Genomic DNA, 16,909 nt, shown 5'->3' on the forward strand with positions numbered 1-16,909 from the left:
AAATCTTTACCAGTCTTCCTCCAGGGCTTCTTTCAAGGATCAAGCATTCTTTTACATGGAGTTGTGTCAAATACTAACCTTAACTTTAATGTGGCCAAAACCACTTTCAAACCTGTCCAGATTGTTCTCAGAGGGCTATTGCTTCCTGATAAATCCACCTTGAAAGGCAAACAGAAGGTTAGTTCAAGTGAAAAGGGTCTTCATGTAGAGAATCTGATTTGCTAAGTCTAGCTTAGTAGTTTTCATGAATAAAGTCAGACAAGCAAATAACATTAGGAGGAAAAGTTTGGCGAACTATTAAATTTAATTATTTTCCTATTCCATGAAAATTCTTTAAGAATTAAGTAAAAATGCTGTAATCATCGTTTTTTTTTTTTTGGTAATCATCTTTTAAAAATGTCAGTTTAAGGCCAATTATCTTCTCCTTTTATGAAAAAGAGAATGTTCAACATGAGGATTCTACATATTTCCAAGATTTAGTTTTCCTTTTTAAAAAAGTCATTTGAGACAATATCTCAGGAGTAGAATGCATTATTTTCTTTAACAGAAAAAAATAGTCAATACTGCAATCTCATGTGTTTTCCCAACTATGATGCTTAGAAATGCACTTAATACTTGCTTAATTTTATTAAAGAATAAAAAATACCAGGAAAGAGCCATTTCCATAGTATAAGTGCAAATCATCAAGGCTGTATATTGTCGCCCTGCTTATTTAATTTATATGCAGAGTACATCATGTGAAATGCTGGGCTGGATGAAGCATAATATGGTATCAAGATTGCTGGGAGAAACATCAATAACTTCAGATACACAGATGACACTACCCTTATGGCAGAAAGTGAAGAAGACCTAAAAAGCTTCTTGATGAAAGTGAAAGAGGAGAGTGAAAAAGTTGGCTTAAAACTCAACATTCAGAAAACTAAGATCATGGCATCCGGTCCCATCACTTCAGGGCAAATAGATGGGGAAACAATGGAAACAGCAACAGACTTTATTTTGGGGGCTCCAAAATCACCACAGATGATGACTGCAGCCATGAAAGTAAAAGACACTTGCTCCTTGGAAGAAAAGCTATGACCAACCTAGACAGCATATTAAAAAGCAGAGACATTACTTTGCCAATAAAGGTCTGTCGATTCAAAGCTGTGGTTTTTCCAGTAGTCATATAGGGATGAGAGTTGGACCATCAAGCCTAGTACCAAAGAATTGATGCTTTCAAACTGTGGTGTTGGAGAAGACTCTTGAGAGTCCCTTGGACTGCAAGGAGATTCAACCAGTCCATCCTAAAGAAATCAGTCCTGAATATTCATTGGAAGAACTGATGCTGAAGTCCAATACTTTGGCCAACTGATGTGAAGAACTGACCCATTTGAAAAGACCCTGATGCTGGGAAAGATTGAGGGCAGGAGGAGAAGAGGATGACAGAGGATGAGATGGTTGGATGGCATCACCAACTCAACAGACATGAGTTTGAGCAAGCTCTGAGAGTTCATGATGGACAAGGAAGCTTGGCATGCTGCAGTCCTTGGGGTTGCAAAAAGTTGGACACAATTGTGACTGAAGTATAAAGCAGGAAACTGATCAAACAAGAATAATTTTTAAAAGCATATATCCAGTTTTAGGGAAGAAAGAACTTTTTCAGTTTGAGCCCTAAAGATCCTTGAAAATTCCTCCTCTTAGACTTTTGCAGATCAGTACCTTAAAAACTTAACTCCACATGTGGCCATGAAAAAAAAAAAAAAAGGGACATACTACCTACTAGGGGAAACCCTCTCTCTGAAAAGCAAGGCTGACAGAATGCACAATTATTGTAAAGTCTTTCCAGATCGACCCTAGCCAACTGATATTTCTATATACTTGGAACTTGATTTTCACCAACTTCCAGAGATCAAGGGAACATATATAAATTAAATGACTTGGCAAGAGTTTGGTGACTTACAAAGTAGCAGAGTTTAACAATGACCTTTGTTTCCTGATAGGCAAATTGATGCTTCCACAGTAGAACACTAGGCTGTCATCTGGCAGGTTTGTACAACACATAATCTCTCTATAACAAAATTCTGAGCTTCTGAAGGATAGAAACTGCACTATTTATTGCTTTTGAGACTCCAGAGTGATTTTGCTAGTTTTGGGACCCTTAAAAAAAAAAGTCAGATATATACTACCAAAATAAAGATTGAAGGGAGTAAATAAATGTGTTCAGGACAAGATCTTGATAAATGGCAAAAGTTCACCCTTCAAGATTAAAAACAAAACGCAGCACCCATTTGTCTCCATGTCTGTTTATTCTTATTTCCAGAAAAATTCCAAAAGAAGAGATTTTTTTCTTACTTTTTCAAATAAGTATGGCTTTCCTGTCTGGCACCTTAAAAACCATACTTGATGAAAGATTAAGGGACTCCAGGATAAGAGTTATCCATAAAGGATCTCTTGTCAATAATTATCTGAACCACAGTACTCAAAAAGGCAAACGGATTTGAACCAAAAAAGAAATATTGGGTCTAACTATAATGGCAAGAGACTATTAAAGCAATTACACACTGTTCACCTAATAGTCAATTAGAAAATTTATTCCATTCTTGGGCTAGAAATCATTTGATAAGACAGAAAATTAGAATATAAATGGTATCTGTACGTTTTTGGATCCAAAGAGCTGTTGCTAAGGTCATAACAAGTATAGCAGGCCTAATCTTATCATGCCTTTATCCCACAGCCACTGCACCCCACCCCTGGGCCTGAAAGAGAATGTGCTAACCAGTCTCCATGTGTCCCTCCAGACCTTCACTCCGCTCTTTTTTAACCTGTGCTGAGTTGGGCCAGCCAACCAGCATGAGCTTCACCAAAGGACTCTCTTGTCTCTGGACTTTCACATGAGTCTGGCCAATGGGAGGCAGTGACCAAAGATCAAAGGAAGAAAAGCGAAGATTTTTATACTCCTAACTGTCTCCCTTTTCCAGATGACATTGGTCAGTTGCTCTCCTCTACTAAAGGCCACAGCTCCTGTCCTTCCATGACAGCTCTTCCCTGGTAGCTCTCTCCTTTTGCCCTGGGGACAGCCCGATAGGTAGTACTGGCTCCCTGCAGCTGCTAGCCCCTCCTTCTTATACTGAACCATTTCCCCTTAATTCTGCCCATACCTCTGTAATTATTCTCTTCAGTAAACTTTTCAGTTATCCCAATTGAATAGAGAATATCTATGTCTGGTAGGACCTAGAATGATACGTTGGGATAGAGGTACTTCTTGCTTCACATTGCCAATTTCAGATAACTTTACTGGGGGTGGGGGAGGGGACCTTTGGTTACTTATGCTTTTGTTGTCATACCTAAGAAGGTTCTGCCTAACCCAAGGTCACATATATTTATCCCTGTATTTTCTTCTAAGAGCTTTACAGTTTTAGCTCTTCATTTAGGTCTATAATTCACTTTGATTGCTTTTCATTTAGAGTCTAAATGTATCTTTTTTAATATGGATGTCCAATTGTCCCAGTACCATTTGTGAGTATTCGTGTGAATTCTTTCTTCATTTAATTGCATTGGCATTCTTGTTGAAAATCAACTTACCATAAAAGGTTTATTTCTGGATTCTAATCCTGTTCCACTGATCTCTGTGTCTAGCCTTACACCAGCACTACACTGTCCTGATTACTGTATATTTAAGGTTTGAAACCAGGAAGTCTAAATCTTCCAGTTTTAGTCATTTAAAACTGTGTTGACTGTTCTGAGTTCTTCACATTTCCATATCAACTTAGGATCAGCTTTTCAATTTCTACAAAAATGTCTGCTAGAATTTGGTATGGACTACACTGAATCTATTTACTTTCAGGTTTCTTTTTTTTTTAACCTATTTACTTTATAGAAAATTGCCAGTAAAATTATATTGATCTTTCCAATCCATGAACATGGAATGTCACCATTCATTTAGATCTTAGTCTTACAATTTTACTCAGCGATGTTTTGGAGTATTCAGTGTACATCCTGTACTGCTATTAAAAAAAAAAGTCTAAGTATTTATTCTTTTGATGCTATGGGAAATGGAAGTTATTTCTTAATTTCCTCTTTAGATGATCCATTGTAGTACAAAGAAATAGTTGATTTTTGTATATTGATCTTGTATATCGATCTCATATTCTGCAACCTTACTGAACATATTAGCTACAAAAAAAAGTGTTTTGGTATTGGGTAGGTGGGTGGTAGACTTGGGATTTTCTACATATATGATTATATCATCTATGAATAAAGGCAGTTTTAATTCTTCCTATCCAATCTGCATGCCTCTTTATCTCTTTTTCTCTCACCTGACTGCAAATGACTAAAACTTCTTTTACATCATATAAAACTGCTGAAAGCAGACATCACTCTCTCTTATTACCTATCTTAGGAAAAAAGCATCAACATTTTCACCATTAAGTATGTTGTTAGCTATAGGTTTTCTGTGAATCTCCTGAGTCAGGCTGAAGGAGTTTACTTCTCCTCTTAGTTTGTTGAGAATTTTTATTATGGATGGTACTGGATTTTGTAAAAGTGTTTTCATGTCTTCTGATGATCATGTGGATTTTGTCTTTTATTAATAAGGTGAATTATACTAATTAATCTAATTTTTCAGATACAATATCAACCTGGCATTCTTGGCATAAATCCCACTGGGTTAGGTTGTATAATCCCTTCCATATGTTGCTGGATTCAGTTTACTAATATTTTGTTGAGGATTTGTATATATAAGTTCACAAGGAATACTGGCAGTTTTCTTTTCTCATAATGTCTTCCTCTGGCTTCAGTATAAGGGTAACACTGGCATCACTGGATGAGTTGGGAAGTACTTCCTCTTCTATTTTCCTGAAAGGTTGGTATTAATTATTCTTTAAATGTTTGATATAATTCACCAGAGAAATCATCTCGGCCTGAATTTTTCCTTGTAGAAAGTTTTTTTTTTTTAACACTAATTCAATTGCTTTGCCTGGTATAGGTCTATTCAGATGTTCTCCATCTTCTTGAGTCTATTTTAGTAATTTTATCTTTCAAGAACTTCACTTGGTTCATCCAAGTTGTCTAATTTGATGGCATAAAGTTGTTTGCAGTATTTCACTATAATTCCTTTAATTTATGGAGGGTCCGTAGAGATACCTTCTCTTTCATTCCTAATTTTGGTAATTTATATCAATACCTTTGGTCTTCTTTTATTAGTCAGTCTAACCAAAGTATTATCTGTGTTAATCATTTCAAAGAAACAATTTTTGGTTTCATTCATTTTCTCTGTTGTTTCTCAGTTTCCTATTTTATTGATTTCCACTCTAAATTTCATTTCCATCTTTTTTCCCGTCTTAGGTTGAGTTTGCTCTTATTTTTGTTTGTCTTCTTATTTCTTAAGGTAGAAGCTTAAGTTACTAACTTGTAACCTCTTTTCCAGCATTTGCATTTCCCCTTGATTTCTTAACGTTCAAGTACCTTGCGTCTTGGTCTTTGAACATCTTGTTTCTATCTATATTCACTCTCCTAATGATACTGCTTGGTCACATGGCTTTAAAATACACCCATATACAGACAGCTCTCAGGGTAGACCTCTCTAAATTTCAGGGTCATGTAAGCAACTCCTTCTTACCTTGGATATTAAATAAGTAACTCTAACTGAATGGGCTCCAAACTAAACCCCTGCTCCAGCCCCTCACCAAACTTGCTCCTCATCAGTCTTCCACAGCTCTATTAATAGCAACTCAGTCCTTACCATTGCTTAGGCAGTAACCCAAGGGTAATCTTTTAACTCCATCCCTGACTCACTCTTTCTCTGAAACCTCAGATCCATCAGGAAACCCTGTTAGCTCTAACTACAAAGGATATACACTGAATCACTCCACTACCTCCATTGCAATCGCACTGCTCCAAGCCACCATACTCTCACTTAGATTACATCGAATCACTTAGATTACATCTAATAAATGGTCTCTCTACTTCCATTCTTGACCACTGCCCTTCACCACATTCTATTCTATTTTTCTATTCTCTAAGAAGCAGTCAAAGAGATCCTGTAAAAATATAAGCTGAACCACCTTACCACTCCTCTTAAAACCTGCAGACTCAAACACTTCCTATTTCTATCAGAATAAAATCAACCCACTTTCAATGAGCTGCAAACCTGGCCTCCAGTTACCTATCTGATTCCATCTCCCACAACTATCACTCTTGCTTACGGTGTCAGAGCCACACTATTACTTGAACACATGGCATTCTCTACCTAAGAGCCTCTCTATTGGCTGCCCTACTTCCTGGAATACTTTCTCTCCAGCATCTGCTTGGCGTATCATTTCTCACTCTCCAGTCTTTGCTCAGCTATCATCTTCTCTGGTAGACTGACCCTGGCCACTTCCCTGTCAATTACATTCCCCATCATTACTAGCATTCCCAGTGTTCATCACCCTGACCATTTTTTCCCTATAGCATTTAACATCTTAAAATATTATGCATATTATACTTAATATGTTGATTATTTATTATACATCTCCCTCAATAGAATTTAAGACCTCTTAGGTCAGGAATTGTCTGTTTTGTTCACAGATATAGTCCAAGGGACTAAGTATATGCATGGCATGTAATAGGTGTAACTAAATATTCGTTGAAAGAACAAATTTAAAAAACAGAACTTATCCATTGGCTATTATCAAATAAAAAGTTATTCAGGCCTGAAAAGCTGAATTTATTTATTCCTCCATTCATTCAGCAAATATTCAGTTTCTTCTCTTTGCCAGGCACTGCGACAGACAATAGGGATATTCAAAACTGACAAGGCCCTGTTGACATGGAGCTTGCTCACCAACTTTCTGTCTCTCCTTGTAGCATGTTTTTAAAAATGGTGTGATTCCTGCAACAATAAGTGCTATAAAGACAAGACAATGCCTAAGTAAATATGTTAATGATTTGGGACACAGCGCTAAGGAATCTTCCTTCAACTAGAATATAAAGCAAAGCCCTCTATGTGGAGATGTCATTTGAAGTAAAACCAGGATAAGAAATAAACCATTCATGCAGAAGTCTGGCAGAGAAATATTCCAGAAAGACAAAAAGTACGAAGCCTCAGTGGGAAGATGAGGCTTGGTGAATTTGTGGGGTAAAAAAGTCAGTATGACCTGAAGGTGGTGGGAGAGGGGCAGATAAGGTGGGAGGGCATCCTGATGCTATTGTGGAGGCTCTAAACCCACTGTGACGCTTTTAGCAATTTAGACACATCCTACAATGTTATTTTTATATCACCTTCTTTCTCCTGTGCTCCCTCTTCTATCTTCTACTCTTTTTTCCTCTAGGGAAAATGCCAATGGCACTGAGTGCCAAGCTTGTTCCTTAGCAGACCTGGTGCTTTTACACAAATCAGGAAGAGTGCTTTCCTTGGAACATTTTCTGTCATCTATTAGAAAAATAAACATATCTGCAATTCACTCACAGTTGTAGAGTGCACCATGCACAGAAGACTGCAGTGGCCCTGGCTACAGAGACAGAGGAGTGTTGCTCTTCACAAACCAAACTGGTTCCATGTTTCCTCTGCTTCAAATACTGAATGCTACAGATGTGAAACATACATGTAGCTTTGCAAACATCGTAATTATTACTATTGAGTATTTCTACAGTTGGCTACTGATTCTGTTAGCTTTATCCTCATGTGGAAAGGAATGAGTCTGAGTATTTTGAAGTATCAGTCATTGAAGAAAGTACTACATGCACGCTCAAGTGATGCAGATTCAAAGGGCTATAAGCAAAAATGTACTTCTATAAAATCAGCAAGTGTTAGACGTACTGATCATCAGAGAGTCTATCTGAAGAGATGCATATTAGGATAATCCTCCCTACTGTTTAGAAGAGTTTTTGCCTACATATTTCATGTGACTCCTGCATTATTTTAATTTAAATTTAGTAGTTTACTGTTTAGGGCTTCTTTTAAACAGGACAAAGGATATTTTGGTGGAGTAACAGATTCTTCAGAGAAGCCACTTTTAATTTTAATCCCCAAGAAAGCCCTTCTTTCCATCTAGGTTTCAGTTTCCTACTTTATGAAAAGGAAAAGTGTGTGTCTTCATGAGAAATAATCCGTGATACTGTGTTCTTTCCAGATGAATGGTATTCGTATACCATATCAATAAAATTAAAATGAATGAGCAACTAGTAATGTCCATAAAACTATCGTTCCCCAAAAAAATGTATCCAGTGATTAAGGAGCGCCACCTAATGTTCAATGTGGATTTCAACATATCCAGGCCATGCAGCCATTTGACAAACACCCCTCAGTCGGAGCCCTGTAATTAATTCTATATTAAATCACGATCATTTTGCAGAGGCCATAACTATCAAAATATGAATTATGACTTTTGAAGAAAATTTGTATCACACATATGCTCTAGAAATTGAGTTTTCAAAAAGGAAGACCCTTTACTTCTCTCTATAGTTATGAAAAAAAAGAGGAAGAAATTTATTCCTAAAAAATTTAAACACCGTGACCCCAGGTGAAGCAGATGAGAAAGAGTTCAGGTTTCCAGGTTAAATAGGTTCAAATCAGGGCCCAGCCACTCAACAGCAGTATAACTTTGGGTCTCTTTTAACACTGAGACTGTTTCCCTCCATGAAAAGAACTTAATTTATTTATAGTAGGCCTAAAATAAATGATTGATATTAGTTACTAAGAAAAGAAGGTTTCCCATTCTGATTTACAAGTTAATAAGTTAACTTAGTTTTTACTAGATCCTCTTTCAGTCATTAGGGCTTTAAGAAATATTTTAATGAACAGACAATACATGCCAGGTCAACAATTTCATTTCTAATTCCTTCCATAAAAAGGACCTAATCTGAGCTCTTCTTTGATACTTCCCCCAACTAGTCCCAAGTAGACTTAAAGCATACTTTTTTTAGTCACTGAAGAAATAATCAGGTTCAAACAACAACTCTTATGAAAGAAGAATAACATCCACTGAATTCTCTTCATTTGCTTTCTAATATCTAATACATTACATTCATGTGTGCGCAGTCGTATCTGACCCTTTGAAACCCCATGCATTGTAGCCCGCCAGGCTTTTCTGTGCATGGAATTTCCCAGGCAGGAATACTGAAGTGGGTTGCCATTTCCTGTTCCAGGGAAGTTTAAAAATTATTGTTTGGAATTGTTTAAAATCCCATTAGAGAAAGAAATGGCAACCCACTCCAGTGTTCTTACCTGGAGAATCCCAGGGACAGAGGAGCCTGGTGGGCTGCCGTCTATGGGGTCACACAGAGTTGGACACGACTGAGGCGACTTAGCAGCAGCAGCAGCAAAATCCCATTATGTGACATACGGGGTTTTAAATAATTCAAAACAATAATTATTTTAAATCCTGTTAAACAATTTCAAGAACATCTTTCTCATGACATTAAAAAAAGGAAGGGATTAATCTGGTATGTGTGTGTATATGTGTTTGTAAAAGAATTTTTTTTTTAAACCTTTGGACTAATATCATCAAACTTCATTAATCTACCTTCGCAGTTCTCCAAAATTAAGTCTCTTTTGAGCCTAATCCTTCTTCCCTTTCATATTACAGATTTATTGTTTGTAGAAGTGACAATTTAGTTGTAACAGATAGGAACAGTCTCATGACAGCTCAGTGTCTTAATTAGGAAGGTCTTTCAAGCATAGCATTACTGAGGACCTTCATGGACCAGGCCTAGGAATGTCAAGGAGCGTAGTAAATAAACCCTGCTCTCCAGGAGCTCACTCTCCTCAGCACACTACTGATCCTCTGAGAGCCAGAAGACAGATTACAAAGGTAAATTCCCAATACATGTCTTTGAAAGTGGACGGAGCCCCTTCTCCACGAGCGCTGTCTTCCCAGAAGACCAGGCCTCCAGGAAGGAGCAATGGGAACCATAGAAACGGCAGGAAGAATAGGCAAGTCAGAGATCTGGCTACTTCTCTCTCTCTCTCATGGCCTTGGAGATTTCTCTCTTTTCTCTCCTGGACTGCAGATGTCTGTCCCTCTCCCTCTCTCTGGGTCCTGGATTTCTTTCTCTCCCTCTCTATCTCTTCACTTTGGATAGCTTTCTTTCCTAGGGAAATAAAAAGGATATTTAGGAAAATGAAGAATGCAAAGGGATATAAGTCAAACAGTGTAAAAAAGATCATAAAACAGAACTGAAGTTGCTATCCTAATACTTACTGATATGGTATTAACTAAATAAAGCTTGCAATTCCTTCCCTTATTTAAGAAATTAGAGGACTTTCTTGGTGGTCCAGAGTTAAGAATCTGCCTGCTAATGCAGAGGACATGGGTTTAATCCTTGGTCCGGAAAGATTCACATGCTCTGAGGGTAACTAAGCCCATGCACCACAACTACTGAGCCTCTAAGCCTAGAGCCTGCGCTCCACAAGTAAAGCCACGAAGTGAAAAGGTTGTGCCCCATAACTAGTGAGTAGGCCCCACGAGCTGCAACCAGAGAAAGCAGCAATGAAGACCCAGAGTAGAGAAAAATAAATAAATAAAATATTTAAAAAGACAGAAATTAGAACTAATGCAGCATGGAGTCAGTCACATCTACATCCGGACGTGCATACAACATCTAGACAGGAGCACAGTACAGCAGCAAGAAGGGCTTGCTGAGCAAGAAATCACGTGCACCTCTGAGTACTTCCTAACTTGAGGTTCCCCATCTACAATATTTGGATGTAAGGCTAGATCAGTGGTTCACAAGCATTTTACTTTGTTTTCACCAAAACTTACAGTAATAACTATAATTTCCACCAAAACCAATACACACACACACACACCCCCCACAACTGAAGAAAAGTTCTATCAAATAATTATCCTCAGAATGTGCAATGTACTGATATGTTACTTTTGTAAAAGCAAATCGCTATTCACAATTTAGAGTTCACAATCCACCAAAAGGTCTCAACCTCAGTTTCAGAAACAAGAGTCTCTTTCAGCTCTAAGGGTTTATGATTTCATACCACATAGAGCTTATATGATCTGGCCTCAGGCTACCTCTCAACATTTCTGCTCTTTTCTCCTTCGCCCTCTCTGCTCCAATCTTACTGGCCTTCTTGCTCATCCCTGCAGGCTCCCACCTCAGAATCTTTACCCTTGGTATTCCCTCTGTCTCTTCTGCTCCACTGCTAGGATTACCAGGGTTCTCTAAGCATCACTGCATTCAGCTCTCTGCTCAAATGTTAGCGAGATAAGCTTCCCTGACCACCCACTAAATACCAGCAGAAATAATACTACCTTCTCCACTCCTTTTCCCATAATCTAATTTTTCAGAGCACTTATCAATAATTAACACTACATTTTTTTTTTAAAATTCTGTGACTCCCTATCCCCAAATTTTAGCTCTATGAGGGCACGACTTTGCCGGACATTGCTACATCCTGGGTGCGTAGAACACTATCTGGCAAATAATAGGAACTTAAAAGTCATTGTTGAATGAGTTAATGAATCTAGAGTTCTCTCTTAGAATAAAACAGCCTTATCATAGCTCAGCTGATAAAGAATCTGCCTGCAATGTGGCAGACCTGGGTTTGATCCCTGGATTGGGAAGATCCCCTGGAGAAGAGAATGGCTATCCACTTCAGTATTCTGGCCTGAAGAATTCCATGGGGTCGCAGAGTCTAACACAACTTAGCGACTTTCACTTCACTGTTTTGAGTTTGTTCAAATCCATGTCCATTGAGTCGGTGATACTATCTAACCATCTTATCCTCTGCTGTCCCTTTCTCCTTCTGCCTTCAATCTACCAATCTACCGTATATCATGTTTCTCTCTTCCCTGCCTTCCTTCTTCCTCTAAGACAGCGAGCTCCTTAAGAGAGAGATCTGGTCTAATTCATCTTTGTATCTCACATTTACAGCATGGAGCAGGAACCCAACAGTAGGGCAGAAGGATGAGTTCAAGAGGCTCTGCTCCACTTCTATATAACTACTTAGTAATTCAATTTTGGTTCTAAAAATGTTCTGATGATGCATGCCTGACCTACATGTACAGCAAGAGATAAGATAAATTCTCAAGGTCATTACTAGATTTTAAAAGGAAATTCTGAGAAAAAGTGGGCTTCCCAGGTGACACTAGTGGTAAAGGAACCCATCTCCCAACGCAGGAGACGTAAGACACCCGGGTTCAGTTCCTGAGTTGGGAAGATCCCCTGGAGAAGGGAATGGCAACCCACTCCAGTATTCTTGCCTGAAGAATTCCATAGCCCTGGTGGGCTATGGTCTATAGTGTCGCAAAGAATCGGACACAATTGAAGCAGCCTCTCAAGCATGTACTGAGGAAAATTGAGCATGTTATTATAGGATCCATTCTCCCTTTGGAGATTAAATTTTCAATTATTTAATTATGAAAAACACTCAAATATCTAAGATGTACAAATATTCACCTTTCAGAGATTTGGGTACACACAGTAACACACTCAAGAAACTACTTAAAGAGCAAGATGGTTTACTAAAAATGATAGACCCATACTTGCCACTAGATGGAGGGATTTCCCATTTTTCCAAAGCCCTATTTCTGAGCCTCTTTAGCAAGAAACCGGAGAAGGAAATGGCAACCCACTCCAGTGTTCTTGCCTGGAGAATCCCTGGGACAGGAAAGCCTGGTGGGCTGCCGTCTCTGGGGTCGCACAGAGTCTGACACGACTGAAGCGACTTAGCAGCAGCAGTAACAACAAGAAACAGATTAGACCTCAAAAGGGCTCCTACATATAGTTTCACAATCAAATCACTGCATAGTAAAGTTTCAAGACTACCAGTAATAAAAGTACATGTTCCCAGCTAATCCATTTAAGTTGGACAGAAACTTATGGATCTCAAGATCTAATATTTGCTAACTACATATCATTCATGCTTAGCTGTCTCTTTCCCAAAAGTTTGTTGTTGTTTAGTTCCAAAGTTGTGTCCGACTCTTTCGCAACCCCATGGACTGTAACCCACCAGGCCCCTCTGTCCATGGGATTTCCCAGACAAGAATACTGGAATGTGTTGCCATTTCCTACTCCAGGGGATCTTCCTGACCCAGGGATGGAACTCCTGTCTCCATGTCTTCTGCACTGCAGGGGGATTCTTTACCACTGAGCCACCAGGGAAGCCCCAAAAGTACATAAGAGCTATGAAACTGGATTAAGAACTATACCTGCCATCTCCCATTCCCTCCCTTTACCCTGACCTTTTACTATTTCTTAGGAAAATGAATCTATAACAGTAATTGAGGAAGATGCAATCTAATATATAAAAGGAAAAATTTTAAATATCCACAAAATTGAACAGTAACACAACAAAGCATGCCTCTGTACTATATCAAGTTAGAGGTTAAGAGAAATAGACACACTGGCACACTGCTGTGTGTTAGTTGCTCAGTCGTGTCTGACTCTTTTGCAACCCCATGGACTGTAGCCCTCCAGGCGCCTCTGTCCATGGAATTCTCCAGGCAAGAATACTGGAGTGGGTAGCTATTCCTTTCTCCAGGGGATCTTCCCAACCCAGGGATCAAACCTGGGTCTGCTGCATTGCATGCAGATTCCTTACCATCTGAGCCACCACGGAAGACCATGGCACACTGCTTGTAGAGTACAAATGGGTAATATTTGGAATCACCTTCTCTATTCTCTGTATACACAACAGTAAATAAATTGATGACTCTGCTATATTCTTTATCTTATCTTAAACAGTTATGTATGGGAGACAACCTTAACTACAGTTGCCTATCTCTGCTTCATGAGATAAAGGTGGTTCTAAAATCTGAAACCTGAACCCAATTCTGCTACTAGAAGCTACAACAGTAACAAACCAGATGCAGATAACTTAATTGCAATGACAGGAAGCCACACCAGGAAACAAGCTCCATCCTCAGTTGCTTATAGCAACCATCAGCTTTGATAGAGTACAGATGCCTGTGGCCAGACTGAACAGAGAAAGGACATCTGTTTCTTTTTCTAAAGGCCTACTCTTTCTCATAAAGGACTGACAGCAACTGACATAAGAGGAAGATCTGGATGCAGAAACTTGAAAATTCTACTCTAGTCAATTTTACACTTTCACTAAATTCAGAGTTTTTCCTGCCACACAATAAGACTGTCACTGATTCAAAGGAGGAAGAAAAAATCTGCATCCCTTGAGATTTCAACTATCTTGCCATTTATAGTGTGTATTGCTCAAAGTATATTATATCTTGAACTCTGTGGATCATGACGTACAGTAAGAAATATATTCTACATCATAATCCAGTACACACAACACACATAGAATTTTTTTAAGTTTCATGAAAGCGACCCTTACATGCAATAAATACAGTTAAAGTCTACTTCATGTGTCTCCTTTTTTAATGTTGGCTACACACCACAAATTAATTTCATGACCCAATAATGGGTTACATCTATAGTTTGCAAAACACTGCTAAACTTCGTTCTTGTGGTTTACCCTTTGCCTACCTCTCTACTGGAATCTCATGCTATTCTCTACCATACTCCCCCCGCCCCCCACATCGCTTGACAATCTAATTTCTATTCTTTGTTCACATTAAACCTTAAGGTCAGAGCTCAAGACTCTTTTGATCTGTTGTTGGTACAGTCTAGAATCTTCCCTCAGATCACTGCACCTTAATATTCAGACTCGAAGACAAAAGTCACTGCCTCAGAGGAGCCTTCACTGACCACCCAATCTGAAACAGCCACCACACACACCTCCAGCCAGTGCAGAGAGTGCAGGGAGCAATTCATTGCTCTTAGGGTTGTTGGAAAATCTGAATGGCAGGCACCAAAACACAGTATTTTGCAAATGTCACTTTTCATCTCCTTATGATTCTGTACAGGCTTCCCTGGTGGCTCAATGATAAAGAATTCAACTGCATGCAGGAGACACGGGTTCAATCCCTGAGTCAGGGATATTCCCAGGAAAAGGAAATGGCAACCCACCCCAGTATTCTTGCCTGGGAAATCCCATGGACAGAGTAGTCTGGCGGGCTACTGAGCCCATGGGGTCGCAAAGAGCTGGACACAACTGAGTGTCTGAGCACATACTTCAGCTGTCACAGAAAAGCTAAATAAAATAAATTTTGAGGAGAAATTACTGGATTTGGCACTTAAAAGGCCATTCAAAATTTAAGCAAGAACACCTTCATGATATCAACAACCTCAGATATGCAGATGATACCACCCTAGTGGCAGAAAGCAAAGAGGAACTAAAGAGACTCTTGATGAAGGTGAAAGAGGAGAGTGAAAAAGTTGGTGTAAAATTCAATATTCAAAAACTAAGATTGCGGCATCCAGTCCCATCACTTCATGGCAAATAGATGGGGAAAAAATGGAAAGAGTGGCAGATTTTATTTTCTTGGGCTCCAAAATCACTACAGAGGGTGACGACAGCCACAGAATTAAAACATGCTTGCTCCTTTGAAGAAAAACTATAACAAACCTAGACAACATATTAAGAAGCAGAGGCATCACTTTGCTAACAAAGGTTCATATAGTCAAAGCTATGGTTTTTCCATTACTCATGTATAAATGTGAGAGTTGAAGCATAAAGAAGGCTGAAAGTCGAAGAATTGATGGTTTTGAACTGTGGTGCTGGAGAAGACTCATGAGAATCCCTTGGACTGCAAGGAGATCAGACCAATCAATCCTAAAGGGAATCAGTCCTGAATATTCATTGGAAGGACTGATGCTAAAGCTGAAGCTCCAATACTTTGGACACTTGATGCAAAGAGCCAACTCACTGGAAAAGACTCTCATGCTGGGAAAGATTAAGGGCACCAGGAGAAGAGGGTGAAAGAGGATGAGATGGTCAGATGGCATCACTGACTCAATAAGCATGGGTTTGAGTAAACTCAGGGAGACACTGAAGGACAAGGAAGCCTGGCGTGCTGCAGTCCATGGGGTTGCAGAGTCAGACATGACTTAGTGACTGAACAACTTCACGAAGCTGTTAGAGAGGAATTCAGACAACAGAGTTTTGAGGATGCATGTGAACAAGCAGAATTTGCTAAAAATGGAAGCACTATGCTTTCCAGCAGCTTACTGATAAGTGGGGAGAATAGATAAACACAAGATGGGGAATGGGCTTTTGTTTTATTTCATTTTCTTGAGATGTATGACTCAGACACTGAGGAGAAGGAAATGGAGAGGAAGAGGCTGAAAGTACAGCAAAGGAGAACGATAACCCGAAGCAAAAAGTCCTGTAAGTAGTGGGAGGCAATAAGATTTGAGCAAAAATGAAAGCATTATCTTTCAACACCTGTTTCTATAAACTAGAAACAAAAGACCCAATGATGGGTAAAAAGAAATATCAATATATAGGTTGGAGACTTGGGGTTAAAGAAATTGACCGTTAGACTCTGTCATCTGGCTGGAATGGAGGGAAAGGGGACAGGGTTTTTAAAAGTGAAGGTTTGGAAAGGGATTGGAAGGAGGAGGGCAGAGACAGACTAGGGTAATAAAATGAGTTGCTGAGTAGTAGTGGAGAAAGAATGGGCAGTGGGAGAGCCTCTGATGTTAAGTTCATAACTAAATTCATCTGACAATGGACATCCTTCTATCCTCCAGTTCCTTATTTGTAAATGTTTAAAATGTTTGGCCATCAAGTGAATACATTAGAACTCTGGTGTTTACAAACATGTGACTGAATTAAAATCATCCTTAGGCTTTTAAAAATTCAAATATGGAGCCCTATTCCTATTTATTCAGAATTTCTAGGGATGAAGCTCTAGCAAGTGCTGCTGCTGCTGCTGCTGCTGCTGCTGCTGCTGCTAAGTTGCTTCAGTTGTGTCTGACTCTGTGCAACCCCATAGACGGCAGCCCACCAGGCTCCCCCATCCCTGGGATTCTCTAGGCAAGAATACTGGAGTGGGTTGCCATTTCCTTCTCCAGTGCATGAAAATGAAAAGTCAAAGTGAAGTAGTTCAGTCGTGTCCGACTCTTAGCGACC

The 16,909-nt window shown here is 39.1% G+C and overlaps 1 protein-coding gene across 5 annotated transcripts in view; it reads right to left on the bottom strand.

Moving 5' to 3' along the window:
* NME7 (NME/NM23 family member 7) overlaps positions 1 to 16,909 on the bottom strand; it is a 240,091-nt gene that overhangs the window by 222,017 nt on the left and 1,165 nt on the right. Inside the window, exon 1 of one of the 5 annotated variants that reach the window (XM_069545587.1) lies at positions 9,786 to 10,050. The exons of the other annotated variants lie outside the window; for them this stretch is intronic. The gene's annotated coding sequence lies outside the window, so the exon portion shown is untranslated. Of the gene's footprint in view, positions 1 to 9,785; positions 10,051 to 16,909 lie in introns of those variants that run through there. 5 annotated transcript variants of the gene reach the window in all.

This window comes from Ovis canadensis, chromosome 12 (assembly GCF_042477335.2).
Source record: "Ovis canadensis isolate MfBH-ARS-UI-01 breed Bighorn chromosome 12, ARS-UI_OviCan_v2, whole genome shotgun sequence".
NCBI lineage: Eukaryota > Metazoa > Chordata > Mammalia > Artiodactyla > Bovidae > Ovis > Ovis canadensis.